Source organism: Rissa tridactyla, chromosome 1 (genome assembly GCF_028500815.1).
Source record: "Rissa tridactyla isolate bRisTri1 chromosome 1, bRisTri1.patW.cur.20221130, whole genome shotgun sequence".
Lineage (NCBI taxonomy): Eukaryota > Metazoa > Chordata > Aves > Charadriiformes > Laridae > Rissa > Rissa tridactyla.
In genome coordinates this window covers 117,487,103-117,501,016 of record NC_071466.1, presented here as the reverse complement: position 1 = coordinate 117,501,016, position 13,914 = coordinate 117,487,103, and the positions used below count along the sequence as shown (strand labels likewise).

Genomic DNA, 13,914 nt, shown 5'->3' with positions numbered 1-13,914 from the left:
TATTTTTATTGAAGGAATTTGAGGCTATCAGAAAGGAAGTCAAATTGTTTTAGGAAAACAATAGAAAAGCAACTTGAAGTTTATTAGCTTCCTGCCCAGGGCCTGGGACCAACTTGTCAAACTTATTAGAGCCATGGCAGAGCTATTTATTTAGAAGGGCTAGCGACAAGACTCGCAATTTCATTCCTGTTTAGGCCTCGGTGAAAACAAAGGAAAGCCATAAAATAATATCTGAAGGGAGCAGATGGCTAACTGGTAAATGGTGCAAATAAGGTTGGCCTCTGAGCCGTTCGTGGTGTTCACCAGTGCAATTGGCTTTCATGGGATTTTGTTATAGAATGAATACCCAAGTTTGCATCCATAGGCTAGCCCCATCACCCCAAATTCCTTATTGTGGCCCAAATTTTCAAATGGAAGCCTCACACCTGAGATTACAATATTTGGCAGGAAAAGATCTTTGTTTAGAACTACTGAAAGGAGCGAAACAATACCGCAGGTCTGCAGAAGAGCCAGGAATAGAGCCCAGGTGTCCCTGATCCTATAGGACTGCTGGAGCCCCTTGACTGTAAAAAATATTTATATCCTTCAGAAGCAGCTGCAGTCTGCTTCCCCATTCAGCTACCCCAAAGTAGCAGTGCCATTAAGTCACTAAAAACATGCTGGCATGCGGCTGGTGAGAAGAATGGACAGCCAAACCATTAGACTCACAAACAGAAAGTGTCCGTGCTGCCCGAGCCTTTCTAAGGAGTCTCATCGTTCGCAAGGAAACAAGAAGAGACTAAACCAAGTAACTGAGAAGCATTTACAAACTCTGCTTAATGCAAACCCGTATCCCTTTTCCAGAGGGCTCTCTGCTGAGTGTTTAGCCTGCTTCCAGGGAGCATATAGGAAGAACTCACCTCTCCTTTCAACGGTGCAGTGGTAGTCTCTAGAAAATCAGGCGCTGAGAGGTAGTGAGCCCGCAGAGCTCTGCACACAAGCTCTGAACAACCCAGTAACAGCTTTTCAGATGAAAGGAAGAAGAACCCACCTCAAAAATTCTCTTCCTTCTTCTCCTCATTAGCTTAACTAAAAGTGGGAATGCAAAGCTACAGTTTTCTCTGAGGCCTAGGGCAATGATGCATCTTGTATTGGCAAGTGGTAGAAGATCTCGCTTTGTATGTTCCTTTTAATTTATCCGGGTTAGATGCTTGTAAGGGGGTCAAAGTGAGTGCATGACTCTGGAAGGGCCTAAGAAACTGGGTCTTAAACTTGGTAGTTTTAATGTAAATGCAACAATTTTACATTCATTTAAGGTATTCTTACAGGTTTTAGAAGGTTCCTCTGATTTCTGTCCCTGAGATACTTCCTTGATAAACAAATCAGCCAAGGAAGCACATAGAGCAGTGCAGCATCCTAGTTCTCTACAGTCCGTAGGCGTTTACTTAATTTTAAGTACATTCTTGAGTTGCATTGATTTCAATGAGATTTAACAGCCTGGAAGTTAAGCACCCTACGATGTCAGCCAGGCCAGCTGTGCTGGGGGAATTCCGTGGCAGACGGCAGCTAGTCGATATACCTCTCAATTGCCTCTGCTGTACGGGATGCCACATGCAAATCACATGGTGGTGTTCTGGCAATGGAAAATACTTTATTTGTACTTGTTTGGAATCTGCGTCATCTGGACTGGTAGCACTTAATTCGCACTTTGTTCTATTAAGTAGTGTTTCAACCCCAAATGTATGCTGTGAGCATCTTCTTGTCAGTCGCTCAGGACCGTTGGACTCTCTGTAGTCCCTGAGGCTGGGATCCTTCAAAGATTTGGTCATGTGAGTAACTGGATATAGTTCTGGCTTGGGGCCATTCGTGTGGGTAAAGGTCCCTCTATGTACGAATGTCATAGACTGGAAGATGTTGTAGATTGTTGAAGCTCCTGTTTTTTTCCACCAGGAGCCAATATCATTGCTCAGAAACTTCTGTGATGACCGAGGTTACTAGCCAGCTGGACATATGGATGCTGGGGGATCACAGAAAGCTGTGACATGCTGCCATGTGGTGCCAGTGCCAGCACCCAGTTCCTGGGACGTGCTCTCCCGTGGTGGGGTTAATTAGCTGTGCTGCTCTGAGATCTCCCAGCCCTAAAGCTGGAGGCTTTAGAAAAAGGCAGCTTAGGCAATATTGCCAGTGTGGAAAGAATCACAGGCACACGTCTCATCATAAAGCAAACTAGCTTTGCTGTGGGGTAGAAGGACCTCAGCCTACTCTATACATTCTCCGCAGGGGGAAGAGAAATCAGGACTTGAATCTGCTCTGAAGGCCAAGATCTCTAGAGCTTTCCCTGGGAGTCAGCTTCAAAGGAAGAAACAGTAAAAGGATTTGAGGAAAAAGAGACATGTGCTTGGATGGTGGTGAGTGAAACTGAAAAGTAAACAGCCTGAGTTACGGAAAGATTCTCAGATGGTGCTTATTGCTCCCAGCCAGCTTGTTCTCTTTTGTGATGGTCTGAAAGCATTTCAAGACATGACCTCCTGGGTAAAATTAAGAACTTCATTAATAACACAAATTTATGAGTAATGGTTCTTCCCACCAATTTTGTGATGTGTGTTGGCTGGATTCTGAAGCCTTCTGTGAACAATGCAAATTACAGCAAATGGAGGGGGCAGGGGGACATGGCTGGCCCAAGCAGATTAGAAGGGTACATTTTAAATTAGAAGACTGTATACCCATGTGCGAAGCGTGCCTGTGCGCACAAATCCACCCACACATAGAATAAAATTACGTTTCTTTTGTTGGCAAGAGCTCACAAGCTAGACTAAGTCCCAGCAATGCTGTGGTGCACAGCGTGCAGGGAAGGCACCTTACAAGGGACTTCCCTTTCCAAAGCGTGCCATGAGGTGGACTCGAGCAGTGCGAGAGAAGCAGGCAGCCCTGCTCCTTCATGCTGCGCCTTCTGTGTGGCTCACAGGGATGCATCAGGCACCGATACTTCTCAGCCTGGTGTCCTGAGTATTTATTAGAGGAAAGTTTGGAAAAGGTTTGTATCCAATTTTGCTTTCTGGAAGGGTGAAGGATTTGGTCAATTCAAATCTCCTTAATTGTGTTTCTGGACACCTGGGTTTCCTGGTAAAATGCCGTCTGCATGACTTTTTGTAACATCCCCCCTGCCCAGAAGAGGTGACACAGCCTGCAGAGGAAACAGGTGCGTGCCTTCATCACCTGCAGCCACAAAGGCAAGGAAGTGAGTGCGCTGGCTTCTCCACAGCAGCCAGCCAAGGCCACACAGAGAGCCACGCTGGCTCTCCAGGTGGCCACAGCAACGCTCATGTTTGAAGCTATGAGGAGTGGGGAGGAGGCTAGGAAATTCTCTGAGCACTGAAGTCACAGGATCATAGAATGGTTAGAGTTGGAAGGGACCTTCAAGATCATCTAGTTCCAACCCCTTTGCAGTGTTTGGGGACACCTCCCACTAGACCAGGCTGCTCAAATCCCCATCCAGCCTGGCCTTGAACACTTCCAGGGATGGGGCATCCACAGCTTCTCTGGGCAACCTGTTCCAGTGTCTCACCACCCTCACAGTAAAGAATTTCTTCCTAATATGTAATGTAAATCTCCCCTCTTTCAGTTTAAAACCATTTCCCCTCATCCTTTTGCTACACTCCCTGATAAAGAGTCCCTCCCCATCTCTCCTGTAGGCCCCCTTTAGGTACTGGAAGGCTGCTCTAAGGTCTCCCCAGAGCCTCCTCTTCTCCAGGCTGAACAGCCCCAACTCTCTCAGCTGTCCTCACAGCAGGGGTGCTCCAGCCCTCCGATCATCTTCGTGGCCCTTCTCTGGACTCACCAATGGCCTAACATAGGGCTTTCCCCACTTAGCTTCCCATTTAATTTAATTAAAATTCTCTCCCCTTGCTCCTGATACGTATCATGATGCACTCTGCTCTAATCCTAACTGCTGACTGCTCCATATAAATGCAGGCGCTGCACTCTCACTGAGTCCTTTGCACACTGCAGCTTGTTTTTAACACCAGCAGAAGCAAAGATGAAGTGTGATCATGCAACATCTAGCAGAAAACTATACGCAAAATTGCTAGCCTGTACTAAGAAGTTTCATTTGTGGGTTGCTCTTTTCAAATCGCTCTGATTTGAGGGTTGACAGATGATATTAAAGTGGGCTTGCACTGTGCTAAGACCCCTCTATGAGCTCCTGCAGAAACCTGGTGATAAAATCTGACTAATAAGCGGTGTCAGACAGGATTGTGTTTGTTTGCTGATGTTTATTATTTTCCTTAAACTGGTGGAAAACAAAGAGATATTTAAACTTGATTGAAACAAGTTGAGGTAGCTAAAAATTCACTGACTTTGAGCTGAATCTTGAAGTTCTGTACTCAAATACAGACTTTGGTTTCTTGGTGAGAAAAAAGAAATTTATTTTCCTTAAAAACACCTCCCTCCTCCAATTGACTTATGATAAAAATAACTATTAAAATAGTAAGTATTTTTTTGCTGGTTGGGGATGATGGTTTTTGGATTTCTGTGTGTGTGAGAAACAGAGATGCCTAAGTAATGCACGTTAGTATGATAGATGGTTTTTGCATGTGATACCCACATGGTATGATGTGAGGGCTTCCTATAATTATCCTATGCCTGTTGAAGGAGGAAAGTAAATTGGTTCTTTCAGACGAAGAGGAACCCAAGACTGATTTTTTTTACAATGCACTCGGTATTTAGGAGTGTTGTCACCAAACCAGGGACACCACAGGATGTGCCCACTGAAAGAGCACTTCAGAATATGAATGGCAGCGGTTAAAAGCCATGCGAGATTGCTCACAAGAAGAAGAGAATAGGGAAATGGGAAGCCTTGATGTTATCTGCTGTTCCCACACTCCTCCCCACTTTCCTCCCAGGCCAGCTTTGTGAAACAACACATTTCTCTCTCAGGGAAAGTAACAATTTAACACCACAGGGAAGAAAGATGTTTTGCGATGTGTGCATGAAATGATGCAGTATCACTCAACTAACATCTGGTAAAACGTTCTTAAATAGCCTCATCTTTCTGCCTCAGCATTTCTAACATCAATAATTTTATTGGTAATAATCAGTGAAGTCTGAGATTTGTTGGAGGAGGATGGATGGCTGCATTTGGGGAGAAAATCTAAAGGGCTTTGAAGTATGCTGATAGAGAAATGCTGAGACAACATTACAATTACTGAGCTAAGAAGTCTGCACTGATTTGCGGTTCCCAAATTGTTTGGAAGACAGGAGGAACACTGCCTTGAGAGTAGCTGCTGGTGCTTTAATGCCATCAGATTGCTAAAAGATCGAGAACTCCCCAAGTGCCACAGTCCAGGGTAAATCTAAATCTGACTTAAACGTTTCTCCTGGACCTCCTGTGGCTGCCCATACTGGTCACATGAGGTGCTTTCTCTTGCACTCCCTACAACCCCATCCCAAAAGCTTTTGAGAGAAGTTCTTCTCCCATTCCTATCTGATAGGTCCGGGCAAATCCAATCCAGGCTTCCAGTCAAATTCTTTCCAATCCAGGTCACACAACTTTCCTTCAACCCGAGCAATCCTTTCCATTTTTCCTCCTCTGCTCAGAAGTGTGTGATCATCCTTGCATCAAAAAAAGATACTTTGAGAAATTGCTTCATATAGTTAAAAGGAATTATTTTCCACTCTGAAAAGTGAACCCACATGGAATCTCCATCACAGGAATGACACAAGATTGTCCTTCAGCTGCCGAAGTGATGTGAAATAGTAGCCTGCAGCTGTGTAAGCAAATAGACCAGCATCACAGGAATCCACGCAGAGGTCAGTGGTGATGTGTGGCGTGGTATCTGGCCTGCTTTGTGCAGGCAATCTGCTTGGTGCTGAACTGGATGGGAACTCACATTTTGTTTCCAAGCGCAACAAAGCTGTGAGATGGTTCAGCTATAAAAAAAGAAGAAGATGGAGCTGAAGAAACGTAATGTGATGCCAACATTAATATTATCTGGCCTTGGTAATGGCCAGAGGTCTCCAAAGATGGAAATTTCTGGGCTTCCTGCTTCCTTTAGTCTTCTGCTGTTACCTCCTGTCCAAGTTGTGAACCCAGCTGGTGAGGTCTGAAATACCCTGCAGCATTTCCAGTTGTTGGAACAGATGGCAACATAGTAAGTGTGGTTAATATGGAGAAATTCATACTGGTCTGCGTTGTAAGCTGTGGTGAAAGAGGGAAAACCCACCACGTGCGTACCTTAAGACATCTTAAAGCCCTTTGACCTCTGGGACTGTTTAAGGCTTCTTGCATTAAATATGGTAGCCTCCAAATTGCTTTATTTGATAATGGGCTGCCCTCTGAGCTATACCACTCCTCCCCTTTGCCACAATCCAGGCTAGACTCCTAGTCTGCCTAGTACTGGTAGTAAAGAAGAACTGCTAGGGAAACTGGTATCAAAAAGGAAGGCTGGTCTCAGCTGATGAAGTTAAAGAACAAGAAGTTCAGGTCTCCTGAGGTCCCGTCCCACCTGAATTATGCGATAAGTTGCTGGGACCAGAAGGTCTGTAGCAGGTCAAGGTCAGTGCAGCAGCTTCTGTACAGGTAAATCATATCAGCATACAGAATTTCTTCAGCATATCAAGAAAAGTAGTAAAAAGAGAAATGATTCGTCATTTTTAAAAAATTCCTCAGATGAAGCTATTTGGGACGCCAAGGGGCCTTGGTTTGAGGAAGAAGCTTTGTTATAGATCATGAATAAGTAAAAAGAAGGAAATTACTGAAGTTGTTTGCCAGTCTAACACAGAAAAAAATTAATAGAGAGACATGTCTCAAAGCATATTGTAGCACAAATGCTGTTTAAAATACATAGTAGTGACATGGATAGGGACAAGAACATGACCAAATTCACAACTAGCACAAATGTACCTACCTACATACGTATCTGGTGAGTAATATTACACATTGGCACATATGCTCCATGGCATCAATGACATTCCTAATTTGGGGGGTCAGATTGCTCACTGAGAAAGAGTCTTCTATGTTTAAAAATACATGTTATTTGCTTTTCTAGGTGCAGCTCTGTCAGAGTAGCTTTTTTTGTTTTGGTTGCTTGACTTTTCCTTGTTAGAATATTTTCATGGCAGACTTTTCTCAAGGGGAAGGACTCCTAAAAAATGGGTACCTGCATTCTGGATTTGTTTACTTCCTTCTGGAGGATTGTGCCATGATTGGGACTCTCTTGGCAGAGGATACTTTGTCCCCAGGTTTCACATAGCCTATCCTTGCCTCTGAGGTCCTGTTCCAGTTAGGGAACAATTGCTGAAATGGTTTGTAGATTGACATCTGTCTTTTCCTGTGCCAGGGCTTTTTTAAGGCATTTCTGAAGAGCCGTCTCTCCCGCTCTGTGAGGCACCATGCCCCGAGTCCTGTGGGGGTTGTAGCCTGGACTCATGTGATGGAGTAATACAAAATGTCCAGTAGAAAAAGCAGTGTGGTAACAGGTGAAATTCAATGCAGAGGAAGCACGTCCATCTTTAAGCTCTCCAGGCTCCTGTGTAAACTTTACCCTTCATGGAAAAAGTTGTAGGAAGCATTATTGTGACCAGCTCCTTGGTCACAAGAGAGGCGTGATGGCCCAAACAGGGGGCTTATTGCTGCAGGCAGAAGTTCTGGGTTTTGATCAATATGGAGTGAAAAGACAACAATATTGATGAGAGATTGCTCCGTTGGTCTTCAGAGCAAATAGCTTGTGTCTGTTTGGCTCTCCTTGCCCTCCCTCAGACCCCAAAGAGGGTGCTTTTGTCCCTGCTGCCATGTGGGAGCCATGATTATTTGGGCCAGCACCTGAACCATCCTGGGAGAGCATCGTTGGCTGAGAGAGAAATTGCCAGGGAGCATGCTGACAGTTCAACAGCACTGATGATAGCAAGATCATATTGGAATCTGTGCCTTGGTCCTGTTAGTTTGTGATTTATAGATGGACCTTCACTGTCTGAGAGCAAGCCGGGTTTGGAAGAGGAAGAAGGTCGGAAAGTAAGGAGTGAAAATATGGCTGTGCCACTGAGCTCAAGGAGAGAGGAGCTGTTCCTTAAATTGCAACCTGCTGCACTTACTGGATTGCTTTCTGGGCTGTGGAGTAATGGGTTAAAATGATGGGTTCCTTGACTCCTGACTACCCAAATATATCGATAAGGGCATAATCGACATCTTTGCTTAGCTCATGCACTGATGCAGTAGCTACTTTGCTTATCTGTGGGTTGATTTGCCGGTTAGTGCTAGAGCAGGGTTTGTGTTCATAGAGCCAAGTGGCTCCAGCCTGTGGTGTCTATGGTGCCTGACCGGGCAGAGTGAGCCAGGCTCTGTGTTTCAGCTTCCCAGTCTGGTGCCTGGCTTGCTTTGTGCTAGGCACTGAGTACAAGCTGGCATGGAGGCAGTATAAATAACCACTCCTGAGATAACATCAGAGGATGTCCATCATCTTTGAAAAACAGTGTTTGTTTGTGTGCTAACATGGCTCTGGTAGAAGGGAGGCTGTCATCTATTAAAAAATGTTTAAGTTTAGTTTGGTTGTCTATTTGTCACAGACTGGAGGAGGAAAAACTTGGCTGAGTCCTGACTGGTTTTAAACTTTGGGAAGGTGAAAAATGCACGGAAAGAATGAAACAGAAGCATGAAAGCCTGCCGAAAAAGTTGGTGAAGTCACACTGTTACCAAACTGCGTATTCTTACACAGAAACGTGAAGCAATGTTGCAGAGTGTTTTTTAGATGCTGGAATAAATATCTAGTGTCTACAGAGAGCATGCCCTGTGTCTGGAGATCTACTCTCCAGTGCACTGCGCGCTTTCATTTGGGGTGTCTTTGAAGTGAATTCATATGTTGATGTTTGTCCAGTTAGTGCCTGAAGGAGTTTCATTTTTTATTTTGTCTTAAGGGCAAGTGAAAAAAAAAGACACCCTGTATGTATATATAAGGTGTTTACAGGTGAGATACTGTCGCAAGTGAAGAACAAATCTACAGAGAATGTAAAATCAGGAGCCAGCCCTGAGGCGAGCCAGAAATATTTTGGCTGAAAACCTGGTTGGTGGCTCAGTCAAATCAATTGTGTTCAAGTACTGAAGTGCGTTGTAATTTTTTAGTGCATTGAAAATTACCAGGAAATCAAAGATTTTGCTTTATTCCTGCCTGGAGCTACCAGGAAACCATACAACTGTCCAACAGTTCATTAGGTAGGGACTCGCAGTGGCTTGTTGGTGGGCTGCAGGCACCTGGGTAGATTAAGTGGCAATGATGTATGCCACCCTACAGTTGTTCGGTCCTGTTGAATGAGGAGGAGGTGCCCTCGCCTACTGACGTTATTGTGGCAGCCATTGCAGGCTGGAGCCCAAACTGGCCAGCAAAACCTGCTCAAAAGGAGGGATAAGGACATGGGTGGTGAGCTATTCTCTGTGCTGTGCCACACTGTTTACAGAACCCGGTCTGGCTTGTTTAAACCCAGGGTGGGTATATCTATAGGAGCTGCCTTCACAGCAGCTACTGGGGCTCAAGGAAAATTCCAAGAATTTTTAGCAGGCAGAGTTGTTTTCTTCCTCCACCTCTCTGAACTCAGCAGTGCCTGAACACAACTCAAGATGTGCCGTAATGGGGATGTGCTGCATTGTGTTGCTGTGCTTTCAGAGCTGTTAGCAGGGCCTTAGAGATCTCAGAATTTCTCGGTTTGAAGGCCTCTCCTTGACTATCAAACACATCATCTCTGGTTCCCAGAGACCCCTCTACTCAGCTCAGTGATAAAAGCGCTTTTTAACACTAAAGCTGCTGTGTTCCCACGCCTGTTGCTGTCATGAGGGAGGCCAGTCTTAAACAATAGCAGAGGAATAAAGAATAGCCTCGCTAATCGATATCCTGCCTAGACGCTGAGTCAGGTGGCAGCTTGGGCCTCTTTAAAATTCCTGCATTGTTCCTGATTTTTCATTTGACTGGGGTAAATTTTTATCTTTAAGGAAAGAAAACACACGGGACCAACTGTCTCTGCCTGCTCCACTGTTGCCTTCCCACCCACCCCCACTCAGTTATGATGGCTTTGTCCTGTGGTAGCGTCCTCCAGTGAGGGATATAGATGCAGTTTGCTAGTCTGGACTCTGAGCTGAGTGTGATGTGCTGTGGTTAGGACAAGGTGGTGGTGGTGGTGGTCTGGGCAGGGGTCCCTAAGTCACATTCATCTGCAAGGCTTTGGAGAACGCAGCCTTTGACACCCATGTTTCCACGTGGGCTCATATTATGTGATTGGTCTTAAAATGGTCAGAAGGCGAGGTGAGGATGCAGGCACAGGTTCCCAGAAAATTTCTCCATAGATGAGTGTTTGGAGCCCTGGCAGGATGCTAGGGCAGTCTGTGTGCAAACAGACGTTTGGAAAATTGACAAAAAACAGTATTTTCTTAAACAAACTGTAAGATCCTGTAGCTCAAGCTCTTGAATCCACCTCAGCTGCCCTAAAAACGTTTTCCAGAAGGAGAAGGGGGCCAGACTGGCTTTCTGTAGTCTCTGAATCTCGCAGTGCCTGCAGGGTCCTGGAGGGGGGCGGTGTTCATTCTGCTCCTGTCATCCCTGAGCATCACCCTGGGGCTGCTCTCACCAGCCTGGACCAGGGGGCTGCGGCTCTCCCCTTTCCCCAAGCCATGAGCTGCAGCCTCAAAGGCTGCAGAGGAGAAAGGCTGTAGATGCCGCCAGGATTGTCCTTAAAGCTGGGGGGTCCCAAAGAAATCTCTGTGGCTCTTTGGCACAGCTTGTCTCCTGCTAAAAGGCCCCAGTGCAGGGGGAAAGCGTGGTCCTTGCTGTGCCGCCGGGCAGGAACTCTGGGGGCTGGAAAGGGAACTGGTAAGGGCTACATTTGTGCGTGTAGATATGAGATAAGAGCTGACCTACCCTTCACCCCAAACTGAACTCCCTGAAGCTCAAACAAGGTAAGGCAACTGCTTGTGAAAATGCTGGGGGGAAGCCTGCCAGACCGGCAAACCTGCTGCTCTTGCCTGGGGCTGGGAGCAGACATAGAACGGCCCATCCGTGAGGTGCTTCTTCTCCAGGCAAAAAGCTACAACGCAGTGTGTTCTCAGGAGATTACTAGGTCCCTGACTGCAACGCTTGAGGACGGGTGACACAGAGGAATCGGGAGCCAAGAGTGCCTGCTGGGAGACAGGGCAAGGATGGCCATGCCCTGGGGCAGCAGGCACTGGGGAATGCCAGACCTGGCTCCTTGGGGGAACACCCCATACAACCAATGCTGAGGCCCAAAAACCTGGCACAGGGGGACACCCAGCCCAGCCACAGGGCCCGCTGTGACGGAGGGAGACATTGGGCAAAGGAAACTGTTCTCAATATTGGTTTTTTTTCCCAACAGATTTTTTTTCTTTTCCTTTCCAAAACTGCGGAAGTTCAGGAAGAATTCTGCATCTCTAGCATCAAAGGGTCATCTCCCGGGCCATGGAGCACTGTCAGGCAACGGAGGAAGCCTGGCTGGCAGCAGGGTCATGTGGGGAGGGATGCTCTGCCCGCTCCCGTAGGCCTGCTTGCATCTGGAGACAGGGAGGACCGAAGGCCCAGCGTTTGTGTCCCCCACAGAGAGGGCACCAGAGGAACCTGGCAGCTGCCCATGCTGCCCTTGCTGTGATTTCTGTCTGTCCCTCCCCACACATACCAGTATACCTGCCCACCTCCATGGGTCCCCCTGCCCGTAGCTCTCCAGCACCTTTTGGTTCAGAGACTGCATTTTTTCCCTGGTGGGGGGCAGGGATGTGTTTAAAAATAATGTAAAGGAGAAGAATACAAAGCAGGACAAACCCGTGAGGTTCCCAGCATGGTACTTGGCAGAAACACAGTCCTGTCTTCAGACAAAGCCTTTGTCCTGAGGGGTGGGGAAAAAATAGAAATTACAGACAATGGAGAAAACATTTCAGATTAAGCTAAAATGGCATCTACTAGGTATCTGAATGGGGTCTTTACTGTACATAGTCAGCTGCTTTCAGATATCCCTACAGTGATACACATTACAGATACTGTCACCCCATGCAAATATAAACAGGGCAACATCCACAGCGGAGTGTCCTTAGATGGAATTCCTATACTGGAAGTCTGTTTCTTCTGGGAAAGGAACATCCCCCTTTAATGATATTCCTGGGTCTTTAAGTCTCCTGGGAGCCTCAGATCTGCTTTACAGAGCACGGGAAGTGGTGCCTGCCAACGCAAGCATGGTATGGCGTGGTGAGGGCTGTCCCTGACACCGTGCCCTCTACATGCCTGCTCTCCCGGGAGCGAGCAGGGGGCTCTGCCTGTGCTGCCTACCGCTTGCGTGGTGGGATGGGTGTTTGTATTGACCCTCAAGGAGTAGGGAGAGACTCTTCCCGCCCCCAGTGTCTTTGCAAAGACTCGGAAACAGAAAGCATGGAAACCTCAGAAGGTGTTTTCCAGCAAACACACACCAAGAAGAAGCAGCGCTCTCTTCTCTCTCTCTAAATGTAAATTCAGGGTGCCAGAGGACCGGCAAGATATTGCTTGCCTAGTTAACCACTCAGTGTATCTCAGCCTCGCACAGGCAGGGCATTGCTGGAGGTGAACTGAGAATTTCTTTGAGAACTGGGTTTCTGTGCTGAGGCTGCTGGTAAGGACTTCATTGGCACCAGCTGGGAAGGGGGCGGTTGTGACAACCACACCTGCCTCATGGGAATATTACAGAGTCCTTTAGCTCATTGCAATGGTTGTGGGGGTTTGCTATGTGCCAGAACTGTTAGTGGTGCTTCTGTGAGTTGGTTGCTCTCTAGAGCAGTGTTGCTTGAGATACTGGACCTCAGCTGCGGTAGCATCCTTAGTGTCCTTAATATGTGTGTGGATCCTTGTTATGTAGGTTGTGGAGGAGATTCCTGAGTTTCAGGTTGTTTTGAAATGCTCTCATCGGTCTGTGGCCACTCGGGCTATCTCATCTGTTGCTATGCGGAGTTAGTGGTCACTGTGGCATGGATAGAACCAGGATGTTTTGGCTCTAACAACCCTGTGGTGTGGTTAAGTCTGTGGCTTGCTGGCTGCTCATGTGGTTCCATCTTGGGGATTGTGCACACGGCTGCAAAAAAGAAATGAATTTCTCATGATCTTCACCTGCCCCTGAACACTTGGTGGAAAGAGTCTTGGGTCCTAATCGCTGTTAGTCACAGCAGGTTTCCCAAGCCTTGGGGCTTGCCTGTGCAGGGGGCTGATCCCTGTGGGGTGTGTGCCAGGTGTGCTGCTGGGGGCTCTGCTCCGCTCCAGGCAGCGGGTGCGAATGCTTGTCTGGGAAAGCAGTCACTTCGGAGAGCAGATCTTTCCTCGCTGGGAAGGAATGATGGGGAGGAACTAAAGCAAGCAGGCTACCCCGCCATCGGTGTGTTTGAGCAACGAAAAATCTCTTTAATGCTCACCAGGGAACCCGTGGGGGTTTTGTAAGGAAAAGATTTGTTCCCTGCGGGCCTGATGCTGTGATGGCTTCCAGCGGAGATGGGCTGGCTGGCTGGACGGGAGGCTGTGTGCCGAGAAGAGAGGGCCAGAGGTGCCACCTGCCAAAGCAGCAGCTGGTGAGAAGGCGACGGGGCTGCACAGCGTCAGCGCACACATGGTGGGTGGGGAGGCGTGAGCCCAGCTGCGATCCTTGTCAATGGCACCTCGTTGACTTTTAACGCTTCCTTATCGTGTCTGCGCTCGCCTCGTCGCGGCACTGATAAAATGCCATCGCCCGGTGTAATCTCCCGAGCAGCTCTGCAGAGGAGGGTGCAGAGCATGGGAGGCTGAATCGCCTGCGGCCAGCGTGGGATGCCGGTCCACAGCAAGGTAACAAAGAAACGGCCCTAACCTGAGACAAGGCGAGGGCGGAATAACCTTCCAGGTTTATGCAGCACCAGGTGTGCTGGTCAGATTGGCATGGCAGCTCATGATTATTTTTTTT

General features: G+C 47.3%; 1 protein-coding gene across 5 annotated transcripts in view; it reads left to right on the top strand.

The window, feature by feature from the left end:
• GJA8 (gap junction protein alpha 8) overlaps window positions 1-13,914 on the top strand; it is a 45,841-nt gene that overhangs the window by 372 nt on the left and 31,555 nt on the right. For 4 of the 5 annotated variants that reach the window (XM_054187019.1, XM_054187012.1, XM_054186995.1 and 1 more), the window contains exon 2: window positions 2,260-2,387. The gene's annotated coding sequence lies outside the window, so the exon portion shown is untranslated. Of the gene's footprint in view, window positions 1-2,259; window positions 2,388-13,724; window positions 13,800-13,914 lie in introns of those variants that run through there. The other variant, XM_054187026.1, reaches the window with a different exon arrangement.